Source organism: Lepidochelys kempii, chromosome 21, assembly GCF_965140265.1.
Source record: "Lepidochelys kempii isolate rLepKem1 chromosome 21, rLepKem1.hap2, whole genome shotgun sequence".
NCBI lineage: Eukaryota > Metazoa > Chordata > Testudines > Cheloniidae > Lepidochelys > Lepidochelys kempii.
Window position 1 is genome coordinate 9,403,131 of NC_133276.1, and position 12,876 is coordinate 9,416,006.

Below are 12,876 nucleotides of genomic sequence, written 5' to 3' on the forward strand. Positions count from 1 at the left end.
CGTAGCCAGCATCACCAAGACCAAGCATTCAAAAGCTACAAGTTAGGCCCAGAAGAGCCATGAGATTTTTAATATATAGGTTTTTTTTCCTTGGGAAAGGGGTATTTCCCTTCTTGGTTTTGAGCCTTTAAGGGGGTCATGTTTTCAAGCTTTTCTCCACAGCCATGAAGGCTACAATCCTACTCGTATTTTAAATGTAAGCGGAGATTCTCATGTAATCACATGATTCCAGGAGCCGAGGTGTTACGCAAACGTCATGAATCTCCAGATAAAATTGCAAGCACTGATGTCATTCCCTAAAGGCTCGATTTTCAGAGGCACTGCACACCCATAAATCCAATTGTAAAAGGAAAAAACAAAAAAATCAATGCTCTGTATCTTTAAAATCAGGCCCTCGAACCAGCAGAGGTTTGGGTTTTGCAAAAGCGAAACCATGTCTGGTTTGGATCCGGACTCCATTTTATCCGAATCTCAAAAGCCATGGGGGAGAGGGGTCAGAGGTTTTCTCATCTCTAGGGTCCCCATGGCACTTTTTGCTAAGAACGGTAGCCAGAACTTCTCTAGCCCACTGCTGCTATGCAGCATGTGTTAGCTTAGAGGTAGCTGCAGTGGGAAGGTGGGGGCAGAGATTCTTGAGCTGCAAGGCGTATGATTTGGAAAGAATGTGGTGCACACAGTGGGAACGATCCTGTGAGATGCTGAGCACCTTCTGGGAGCTACAACTCCCATCCAGCCAAAGGAAGTTGTGGGGACTCAGAACCTTGCCCAGATCTTATTTTAGGCCATTTAGGGTAAGGCTGCCCTGAGCGTTACAAGAGACGGTCCAAAAGCAATGGAGTTCACAGTCCTCAGGCAGGGGACTGGGGTGCCCTGAAGGAGAGTCCAGCATCCAGAGTCCACAGAGAGTCTGGAGGCTCCCTGACTCAAAAAGCTGGAGCCGGAGGCCAGGGAGGGCTAAAGGCTGGGGAACGGTAGAGGGGTGAACCCACCCATGTCTCCAGGTGAGAGCTGGAGCCAGGCCTGAGAATATAACAGGGTGGAGAAGCACCCCAGCTAGAGGGGCCAGGGTGAGGCAGGGTAAGATGCTGGAGCTGTACCTGGCCTCTCGATGGACAGTTGGGAGTTGAGAATAAGTAAATGTACCGTTCGGTCCGTGCTGAGGACATTTGGCTATGGTCATGGGACTTATAAGAAATTACTCCTGAAAAGGGCTCTTTATAGGGGGAAAGCTTGTGTGGAGTTCCCGGGGTCTCTGGAAGAAAGGGGAAACTGAGGCAAGCATGCTTGTAATGCCGCTGCTGGAGGGCAGTCAAAGTGGTGGTTGCCTTTTCACATACAGTGGAGACTGCGGGCAGGCAATCAGCCCCCTGGGAGAAGGGAACTGCAAGTGCCCAGAAGAGGGAAACCAAGGCAGGGGGCTGCTTGCAGGGCCATCCAAGGACAGGATGGCTCTGAGAAATGGGGAGGGAGGCCCGTGGCTTTTCCCAGGTGGACTGCTGTCACCTGCTCAGGTGTCGAGCCCCAACATCCCATTTTCGGGCCCACAGCCTGCCTTCCTCACCCTGCCTTTGTGCTGCAGCATTCAGGGAAGGCGCTGGCAACAACTCGGGGCGAAAACCCACAACCCAGAGATTTTGCAACAGCTCTAGGGTAAGTGCCGTGCCCGCTCCCACTCCCCCAGCCTCACCTTCCCCTTCCTTCGTTGCTTAAATTCTCTTCTAAGACAAAACACACCTAACAAGCTCGGGGCCCCAGAAGAAAGGGGAGGCATTTGGGCTTGTCAATCAAATGTCACCTCTTCACCTTCCAAACTGGTTCTAGCAGCTGTATTAAAATATAGCCAGTTGGAAGCAGGCCGGGTCAGAAAGCCCGCTGCAGCGGGGCGTGGAGGGGGAGCGCTGACCCCAGGCGAGCAGAAGTTCTTACTGGTGATAAGCCGGGAAGAGGTGGGAACAAGGGCAAGGGATTGAGTAGCAGATCCCAATGTGAAAGGTATCAAGAGATGCCAGTCCTGGATACTGCTGTCCGCGCGGGCTCCAGAACGACCGAAATAGAGCAGCCGCGGCTCCCAAACGGGGTCGTCGTCACTCACAGGAGCTTGGAAGTGGGTCGGAAGAAGCCCGCGACCAACCTGCAGCGAACGCGCCCCCCTTGGGGGTTGCCTGAGCCGAGCTGCTCGGAGTCCAATGTGGAGGCAGAAGGGAAAAATGGCTTTCCTTTCCACTTGATGTCCATGGGTAACTGGCACGTGTGGGGTGGGGGCCCCGCGGGGGGAGTGGTGCACTGTAAGAGCCTGCGCGGAACAGATTGCACGTCCCGAGTTTCAGGTGTTTGACCTGCAGCCCCCCCTCGCAGCAGAGTCCACTGGGACTCCAGCTCACAGGCCACGTGTCACAAGCAGCTTCAGATTGTTTGAGTTTCATGGGATACCCACGGCTGCCGAGTCCCCTCCCTGAACTGCTGCCATATTTCCAACACCCGTGGCTGCTCCTGGGGGAGGTTCATGGGCTGACCCCATCCCATTGGGGGGGGAGGGGGGGTGGGGAAGGTGGTAGCCAGGCTTATCCCAGGGAGTGCGTGTGTGTCTCACCACACAGCGTCAGCTGTCTTGGCTTAGCTCAGCCCAGAGCAGGGATTGGGGCCCTGTGCTCAGCACAGAATTGGGCTAATTTTATGATTTCCGTGAAATTGTGATTTACATGGGGCCTTATTCACAGTATGGGCCCCACATCTTGAGAGGCTCTCTGGTGGACCTTCCCCCCTCCCCATTGGCTGCCATGCAGTTCCCCCACCCTCCACAGTGGTGATCTTTTTCAAGCTTCCTTTAATATCATTTAGTCACTAAGAAATGAGGAGGAAGAGCCAGCACCATATGGGCCAACCAGCTCTCCATAAGCCACACTTAAGTGCTCCACAGACCACAGTTCTAATTAATCTGACTCACAGCAGGCACCCGAGCTGGGCACAGGGCTTCACAGCATAGGTGCTGGGTGCTGCTCCTCTTCTCTAGGCACGGATCTAAATGTAAAGGAGGGAGCTAGAGAGAGAGCTGGAAAGAGAAAGGAGGAGGGAAGGGGACACTGGTGGCCAAAACACTTCTAAAAATCAGACTGTGGAGAAGTTATCAGGATTTGCAGAGACATGAGGAACGTATCAATCATCTCTAGCCAACCACTATTGCCAGCTGACATTAGTAACCCATGTAATTACCATGCCAAGGACCGGGTGCGCTAGGAGAGCTTGCCAAGCTGACTTCTGTTACGTTAGCATGCACGTGTATGCGCCCCCTGTGATTTGAGGTAATATTGGATGTCGGATCCTGGGCATTTGCTCGGGAAATGATTTTCGCCCCGGACAAGTTTGGGAGCCAGAAAAAATTGGTGGGGATCCTGAAAATTTCAGGGCCCCCCTATCACCCTGCCCCATGTCCACGCAGGGGGCAGACATCACCCCAGAATAGTTTCCAGGGGTTTGACCCTGCAATGCTAGCCCAGGGGGTGAGCTGAAATCAGCACCTGGGAATGGAATGTAAAGCTATTGTACATTTCATGTTAACTCTGCTCCGTTCGCCTCTACGTGGGACTGCATGCAGCATGAGCCCTCCCTTGACAGCTGCAGAACCCCTCTTCCACCGAAACCAACTCTCCTAGACGCTCTCCGTCACCATGAGAGCGGGTAACCTCGGCAGGCCCACAGCAGGGAAGCCTGCCTCTCCAAGGAGGCTCCACGCTAGATTGGTCTTAGCCAGAGTGACCCTGCGATAGCTGAGGGCTAGGTTACCAGGAGGTGGGGGGGGGGGGCGCGAAATCAGGCAGAAGTTTTTCCTGGCTCTCTGGTCCTGCTGGAGGCAGAGCACATGTGGGGCATGGGAAGAGGAGATCTCCGTTCCAGCTGGTGGTGAGTTACCTCCTACTTTGATCCCAGCCTTGTAGGGAGAGATTGAGCCAGGCAGGGAGCAGCTGAAATAAAGCACAGGCCTCTAACTGCTAAGTAGCTGCGCCCCAGCACTGTTAACATTTCTGGCAACCTTCCCAAGAGAGAGCTGCAGTAACCTATTCTTGTCTGTAGGAGGCGCTTGGCCTCAACCACCACCATTTACATTGTTTAACCCCGCGAATGAATGAGTGCCCCCCCAAGTCCTTTTTAACTTGTCCGAGGTCATATCAGCTGCAGACTACAACTCCCCTCCCCATCATGAAAGGGCCCTGGGACGAAGGGAGCCTAACTCTTCCAGGGACTGCAGCTGAGGGTATTTGATGTGCGCCCTCCCCCCGGCCCCTTTTCAAACAGAGCCAGACATGTGTTCATTAGGATTTGTGCTGCCAGGGTGCTGCAAAGAACCACCAGCCCGTCATGCATAGAGCAGGAAGGGCTGGAGTTTGGACAGCAAGGTGGCTTGCTTATTCTCAGCAACCCGTGCTTCTTTTATGCAACACGGGACCTGTTACGTGTTTGCAGGTATATCTGAAGGTATTGCCTTGGACCTAGGGAGTAACTCTTTGTCCTTACAGAGCTGTCTGCAATCAAGGGTCTCAGAGACAGGTAACTGCTAGCCTCATTTGACAAACACAAAGAGGTGAAGCAACTTGCTTACGGTCACTTCGCGGCGCAGCTGAGAACAGAACCCAGGAGTCCTGGCTCCCAGCTCTAATCACTCCAGCACACTTCTTCCCAGAGCTAGAAACAGAACCCAGGCCTGATCTCCACAATATGGATCCCACCTACTTAAGAGACCTGCTTCTTCCCTTAAGGCTCATCTCAGCAGCTGGGCGGAGCTGGGGCTGGCAGGGCTCATGGAGGGGGCCACCCTCCATGGAATTTGCTCTGCTTCCACCCTATTGGACCAACTGAGCCGGAGTTTGCCGACCTTTGAGAAAGGTTGCAAGGCTTACCTATTTACTCAGGCTTTATGCTAGAGGGAGGTGTCCCGAGTGGGTGGAGTTTCATTTGTCATTTCAGATCTCTCTCCCTCAGCTGACTTCTTGTAAAGTTATTTATTAATTGTTGCATGCTCACCCAGAGGCTGCAACTGAGGCATCTTGGATGAAAGTCAGCCTGGGAAATCGACGCCACAGGAGCGCTTCATCCGGGCAGAAGCTGGACTGCTGCCCTCCTCGCTCTGGGAGGAAAAGTGCAAGCACTCCAGGGGCAGGGAGCACCTTTCGGTTCTGTGTCTGTACAGCGCCTAGCACAACAGGGTCCTGGGCCATGACTGGGGCTTCTAGGTGCTATGGTAACACACACACAGAAATAGAAAGTGCTAAATTAGTCCCTGCAAATAGCTGCACAGCCCTCCCGCCATTGGGACATCTGCAAACCCTGGTCACCAGACCAAATGTATCACTGAGGGGGGCCTCAATACGTGCCATGGCAAAGCCACTGCCTTGAAATGGGTAGTTCAGGCTCTTTGGCTACCAGGGCAAGGCAGCCATTAAACAGCCTTAGAGGTAGAGGTGGTCTCCACTATCTGTTCCCCTAGGAATTAGATGAGATGACCAGTTTGATAAGCTGTTGTCACCACTCTTCCTAGCCCGGTTGATGATCTGACCAGTTGGGCATTCTCTCACCCAGCAGTGGGACACTTGGAGATTTAGAGACACAAATCCACGCAATGGCAGCACCAGGATAAGTGAGAGCGCAGAGTCCGTGCCCGCTCCCGGGGAGCCAAGCCTCACTCTAATTTCCCTTTGCCTTTCATCAGCTGGCAACATGCTCGGAATGAGAGCCTGTAATTAATCGCTCATCTGCATCCCCCATCCAAACGTCTTCCCCCACCCCAACCACCAGCGTGTCCTATTTGATACACGTTTGCTGGCATTTTCAAATCGGAGGCATTCTAATTACCGGAGAGTTATAACACCTTCCATTTCTCACCCGGCGGACTGACACCCTGTCAAGAGCAAAGAGAATTGCCAGAGGTTTTGACAACACTAATTGCCCCTATAATCTAAAAACACAAAGGAGAAGCGATTAGTCGTGAGGACCGCAGCTCTCGATCCGACATGAGGTTTTCACAACGTTACAAGAAAACAAAAGCGGTGCCTTTTAGAGTTTGATGGCTGCTAACAAAAGCAGAATTATATTTTCATACAACCTTTGTCTGCCTTAAATGGCTTTCCCCTTTGCGCTACGACGCCAAGCTGACACGGGGGACGGTTCTTGTGGCTTCTTGAGAAGTGGGGGCGGAGAGGTACCTGGGCTCTGGTTCCCACAAGATGTGTATTTGGAGGCTGAAGATTTCTCGTTCCAGGTCTTACATTAAGTGAGGGGAGAGGTTCCAGTCTCGCTGCACCATTGGCTCAGGTTATCTAGCGAACGTCAAGTCCCTTCAGGTCACCATGGATCCGGGTACTACAGCTGGTTGGAAAACGGAGATTTCCTCCTCCCTCCCCCTCCCCCAAATTTTCAGGCGAAAACCAGAAGTTTGAGGTTTGTTGACAAAAAGGTCGCAATTTTCTATGAAAAGTGGAAAACTTCCACAGAAGTATTAGTTGAGTCGAAAACCCAACTGTCCATTGCAAACATTTTCGCCCAGTCCTACTGGGTACTTATATGACCCCTATCACAGAGGTACCTGAGCACCTTGTAAATGGGTCAGTGCCCCTGAAACGTGGGGGCGTATTGTCCCCATTTCACAGATGAGGAACTGAGGGAGAGAGATGAAGTGAGGCAAACAAAAAATATAAACTAGATGAGGCAACAGGACTGTCTACCAGGGTTACCTCACACCACAGCCAAGATTTCCCCAGGAAACAATGATCCTCATGTCAAATCTAGAGGCAGATGAGCGATGTGGAGTTGTCCCCAAAAGGGCTCGGACACAGGACTCTGTTATGAGGGGCTCTGCGAGCATCTAATCTTAGCCAGCGTGTCCGTGAGGCCGTTGAGAGAGCCAGTGAAGAGGCACGAAGGGTTTTCAGTTTGCTGGGGACGCTCAGCTCTGTGTGCCTGAGAATGAGGCCAAGGGTCTGGGCGAGATTGGGGCATGCATGAGAACGCAGAGAGCTAAGCCTCAATCCTCAGATCACGGTGCGCAAGGAGAAGCAAACAGAAGCACTGGCAGGAGGTAATATCACCCTCTCCACCCCCCATCGTTGGCAACCAGTTCCTGACGCAGGGGTCTAGTTGGATTCCCAGCTGCTCAAACTGAACAACTGTCTTGGTTGCCACTGCTATCCGTGCACAGGAGATGCATGCCAAGCCATCTATCTCCACAGGCCTGGTAACAGCCACACTAAGGCGCCTAATGACATCGGAGATGATAAAGAGGAAAGTGAACCGAGCAGCACGTACCCAGGGGACGTCTAAAAACATGGATGCAGAACAGCTTACTTAACCCGGAGCCCTTTAACGCACCGCTTGGGACAGGCTTAATGGGAGACACAATCACATGAGCCATGCTGCCAAAGCATGACTTGCTCGCACAGCTATTGCAATACACCCATCAAGCGGGCATTCATTTGCAAGGGCCACGACCAATAGCTAGGGATGTGGCTAAGCCGGAATCTCAGCCATCGGGCTCCTGGTGTTCTAGGCATAGGGCTTTAATGAGCCATCTACCACGTTCAAACCAGAGATGAACTCTTGCTAGAAAGATCAGCACTGAGAAAAATAAACTGTTTATTCCCGGGGCACAAGGGGTTAATGCTCAAATCTGACAAATAGAGCGCTAGGGTCTCAAATCCCAGCCAGGTTGACTGGTTCTCCCATCACATAAAGGCAGTGTGCCATTTGGCATTAATGGCCACGCCCTTATCCTGCATCTAAGTAGTGGTAGATGTTAACAGAGTAGAAGATTACTGGGGCATGGGGTTGGGTTTTATTCTTTGTACAGCACCTAACGCAGCGTGGGCAGTATAGAAAAGCAACGGCATACCATGGTAACATGTGGCAGGTCCAAATCGAGGCGAAGGAACCAGCATGGCCATTTGGAAGCCTACACAGTGCTCAATGGCTCCCACCACACCTCTTCCTATCTCCAGCCACCCTAATGCCTCCCTTCCCTGGGAGCTGAACGTTTTCCTCTCTCTGAATATTAACTCTCCAAGAATCACCACAAAAGCTTTGCCCTGGCAGCCTGGACTGCTGGATTCTTCTCTCCAAGAATGGCCTGTATTATGTGTCATAGCTGGCATCTGCCAGATAGCGAGCTAAGAAGGGAATGACGCACTCCTTGGTCCACTGCCATTCCACAAAACTGCTTACTAAACCACTTTGGCCCTTTCACAAATGCCTTGACGTTGTATCTCTGATTTGAGAACAGAATCGGCGGGAGGAGGGGGATGAAAGGGTGATTTTCTGAGCTGTCTTGGCTCTAATCCCACAGTGCCGGAGACGGGAGGGCGGCAGGGGATGGGGGGAAATAACCAGTCTGTGGGTGGAAAACAAGTCTCATGTTAAAGGGGAAGTTTTGGTCTGGGTATAAATTTGAAGCAAGTTCACGGAAGCCAGAGGCGTTCGATGGGATTTACACTGGCGTCACAGAGCAGACTCTGGTAGGCAGGATTCTTACAGGAAAGAGATTTCAGGACTGAATGAGCATTGTGAAAAATAAACCTTCCTTTGCAACCCAGAAGAGAACGTTCCTTCCAGATCAGGGTTGAGGTTCATTAGTGAAGCAGAACAGGGGAAAGCCGCACACTGAATGACTATGTTGGCTGAACTGCCTTCTTGCTTGGAGTTTGACTTACTGGAGCAGCATAAAGGAAGTCCGAAACTCAATGAAGGAGGAAATTAAAGACCCCCTTCATTCCTGGAGTTGATATCCCAGACAGGAACCTTGCAGTAGTGGAGAAGCAGGGGTGGTGGGGACCCATGATTCCACAATCGTAGGGAGCGAATCCTCTTATCTCAGGAGACACAAAAGTTTGAAGCTTGAGAGATGCAATTTATCTTCACAAGTCAGGGCTGGGGCCATTCCCCACTCGCACGTGGAATATTAGAAAACCCACAACTTGCCCAGCCTCAAAGAGTTAATGGACAGATCTTCAGCTTCAGTTAGAAACAATGTTAATCATAGGAGCATATTTCCAAGAAGCTGGGAAACTACATGAAACACAAAGGGTCAGGCAACATAATGAGCAAGCTGGGAACAGTAAGTTAGAGCATTTAGAGAGAAAGGTCTTTAGTCACTTTTCTTGCCCAACTAAACCCTTTCCCGTATATCCCAGTCGAAAAGCTAACACAGAAGAGCAAACCCAGCTGCACCGCTATGGCCCTGATCCTGTAATCTGTTGCATGCAGACGCCAGAATCCCATTTACTGGAGTGGGACCATAAAACAGCACATGGGCCTACCATGTGCATCTCGCTGCACAATCAAGGTGTGTATTTAGGTATACACACTATATATTATATATACATACACACACACACCAGCTTCATTTGAAAGCATGTATACTGGCCACACAGCTCAGGGCACTGTACGATAGGAACTCAAAGCCCATGATTAAGATAAAGATAATTTTAAGAACATCCTTTTTGAATCTGAAAACAAAACACAAAACACATCAAGTGGGTCTGCGACAGGGATGGGACAAGCTAGACGAGGAAAGGGAACAAATACCTGGCCAACACCAACCTTACAATGGCTTTTCTTTAAGTGGATGGACCATGATAGACACATAAGCCATATATCCCCCTATAGCGCAGACATTCTCATCTACTCTCTACCTGGGATACTGCTCCATGCAGGCAGACGGCCCAAAGCGTTTCACTTTGAATTTGGACTAGAAGAACAACAGATTGTAATGACGAATCCCCCCCAGATACACCCACCCCACTTGAGAGCAAGCCCCAGCCCAAGCCCCATCACTATATTTGCCGGCTCCCAAGAAAGCATCAGGCCGACACATCTCCAGCTGGGCTGCAGGAAGTGGCTGCCTGCGTTTCAGGCTCTGGAGTTTATTTGGTCTCGACTCCCTTTTAAAAGGCAACAGCGAGGGCTTTAAACACTCGTACCTGGATTCAGATATTATGCTGCAATAATGCCACGGACCTCCGGGGAGCGACTCCCAATTTAAAACCCCACTGAGTAAGCCTGGAAACAGCCCCTGGAATCTACTCTGCTGTTTCAAGTCAATAGTAAAACTCAACAGAGGCAAGAGGAGGCTTGCAGTGAGAGCGTCAAGCAATATACACATACCATGGAGAATCAGAACGAGACAGTGAACTTTGCGTATAGATGAGAACATGAGATGGATTCTTCATTACCTTATACCATGAGTAGCTGGTGTGAGTATAAACAGCTACAAATGCAGAATGGTCTCTCTGGATAGATCTCTTAGGTATTTATATGGCCCCTATCACCACAATATCTGAGCATCTCACAAGTTCCCCGTGTATTTATTCTCGCAGCAGCTCTGTGAGGTGGGGAAGTATGGTTATCCCCATTTAACTGATGGAAAATCTGGCCTCAGATCCCCAAGGTATGTAGGTGTTGCTGCGCTCAGCATTGCAAGGCCTAACTGATTTAGGAACCTAAGTCTCACTTTCCAAAGGGGTTTCAGCATTTACGAGACAACAATCCCATTGAGAGTTAATGGGGTTTAGGCCCTTAAGTGCCCAAATCACTTTTTAAAATGAGACTTAGGCATTGCAATGCTGAGTGCCACAACCCCTAAATACCTTTAAAAAAAAAAATCTGGGCCAGAGAGACTACGTGAGTGACCCAAGCTCACATGGGTAGAGCAGGGAGTTGAACCCAGGTCTCCCCAGTCCCAGGGTAGTGCCCTAGCCACTGCACCAGCCTTCCTTTTTCTGGTTGTGTTTTACACACGTCTAGTGCTCTCTCCGCACTGCTGAGAGCGATTTCACAGGGTGCTGTGGCAACTGGGAACAGATCCAGGGGCGAGCCCGTGGAGCGCGCCCAGGAGAGGTGGTGCGCGAGGGAGCCTTTCTGGGCAAAGGTGAAGGCAGGAGAGCAAGTATGTGGGTGAATGTGAGCGAGTGTATGCACCTGTGCAGAGGAGAGCAGGTGAGTTTGATGTTTCAGTCAGGCGTAAAAGCTATGAATATGCTGTACGGTCTCAACTGCACACATCCTCGCCAGTCCCAGGCACCCCAGTAGGCAGAAACGAATAGTACCCCGCTGAGCTGAAAGGCCATACGAGTTAAAAGGAAGATGGCTCATGTATCCCCACAGTAGGGGAGAGTGCCCCTCATCTGAACATTTCCCGTGGCTGAAGATCCCTTTCCAAATCTGCCACACCCCAGGGAGAGAAGGCATCACACCACATCCCAGGCTGCTCCCGCCTTGGGAATGGGCATCACTGACAAAACAGACGCAGAGGATCAAAACCCAAAGGCAGGTGTCTATCCGGGGTGGGGGTGGGAATCTTATTTCCCTCAGACAGATACCTGAGTGGGGGGCTCTCTTCGTTTCATAGAATATCAGGGTTGGAAGGGACCTCAGGAGGTCTAGTCCAGCCCCCTGCTCAAAGCAGGACCAATCCCCAATTTTTTTCCCAGATCCCTAAATGGCCCCTTCAAGGATTGAACTCACAACCCTGGGTTTAGCAGGCCAACGCTCAAACCACTGAGCTATCCCTCCTTATCCTTTGGCAACGCTCATCTAGCTTGTCAGGCCAACAAAGTCTTACAGAATTGAAGTGACTTCTTGGTCATCCGCTCTCCAAACACCATTGCTCTCCTTGGAGCAGCTGGGCCCCTGGGCTGGTACTATTTCTATAGCCTGCAGGGTGTGGACCAAGCCACTGGTTAGGAATCATTATTTGGCAGAGGCCAGCCAGCCAAAGGGAAGGGGATACTGGAGAAAGGGGCCTAAGACCTGGGCGCTGCAGGTTCAAGTGGAAAAATCTCAGCGCTGCACCGGCAGAGTTCAAAGGGGCTGTTCTAGTTCTCCTCAAGAGGGAACGCGGAGGAGCCGGTATTGATCTGTCTTCATTACCCATTTCACTCAAGTTTCAAATCAACAAAATACACTTTTCCGCTTCAGCACCCTCCCTGCCGCAGCAGACAAAAGAAAAAGCAATTTCCACAAGTTTGCTCCAAACCCTCAGCTCCTTCTTCCCTCTCCCATGACAGACACATTTCTAGTCCGAGAGACCTTGTCCCACAGGGGACAGGAGTCTCCCCCCACCCCCAGCAGGCAGAGAGCAGGATGGGATGTTATTTCCTAGCTGGCCACCTGCTGATCCATGCTATGGCTTCTAGGTTGACAGGAAGGGGGGTGGTTCCTGAGTGAAATTGCTATCTTTTTGCCTGGATGTTCATGGCCTCTATGCAGCCACAGAGCAGCATGGGACAGTGGCACTACAGGGATCCCAGCTGCCTAGTCTCTAAAAGGGACTGGAAACAGGCTATACAGCTTGACACTTCCAGGCCTCGGGTACAATACTGGCCTACGATGACAATGACCCAAAGTAGTGCCCACCGAATGGCTGTTTGACAGCTGATGGGAAATGAGCTTGGTGGGTCTCGGGCCAGATCCCAGGAGGCAGCATCCGTATCACAAGTTGCTCCCACCGCAACTGGTGCTTGTTGGCAGTCCAAAGAGTGAGTGGGAATAGGGATCAAACCCTCTTTCTTACCTCGAGAGGGCGCCCCTTCCAAGGCACCCTAGGGGGTAGTTGTCAATGTCTCTCTTACATCTGTTCTAAAGGTCAACAGGGATTTAGTCTCCAGGTCCATCATTCTGGTAACCAGCACTAAACTCACTTTTAAAAGAAAGTCGGAGGAGCTTCCAGTATCCAGAGCTGTGGTTCTCGACCTATTTACCATTGTGAGCCGCATATGTAGCTCTCTTACATGTTATGTGGGCCGGATCCACACGATATCTACACTATCTGTATGGCCCTGAGGATGTCACATTGGGTCGCAAGCGTTGAGAGCCATTGATCCAGAGTCACACCTAATG

General features: G+C 51.2%; 1 protein-coding gene across 6 annotated transcripts in view; it reads right to left on the reverse strand.

Moving 5' to 3' along the window:
* Positions 1-12,876, reverse strand: part of FOXP4 (forkhead box P4) — a 142,193-nt gene that overhangs the window by 58,584 nt on the left and 70,733 nt on the right. The gene's annotated exons all lie outside the window — the stretch shown is intronic.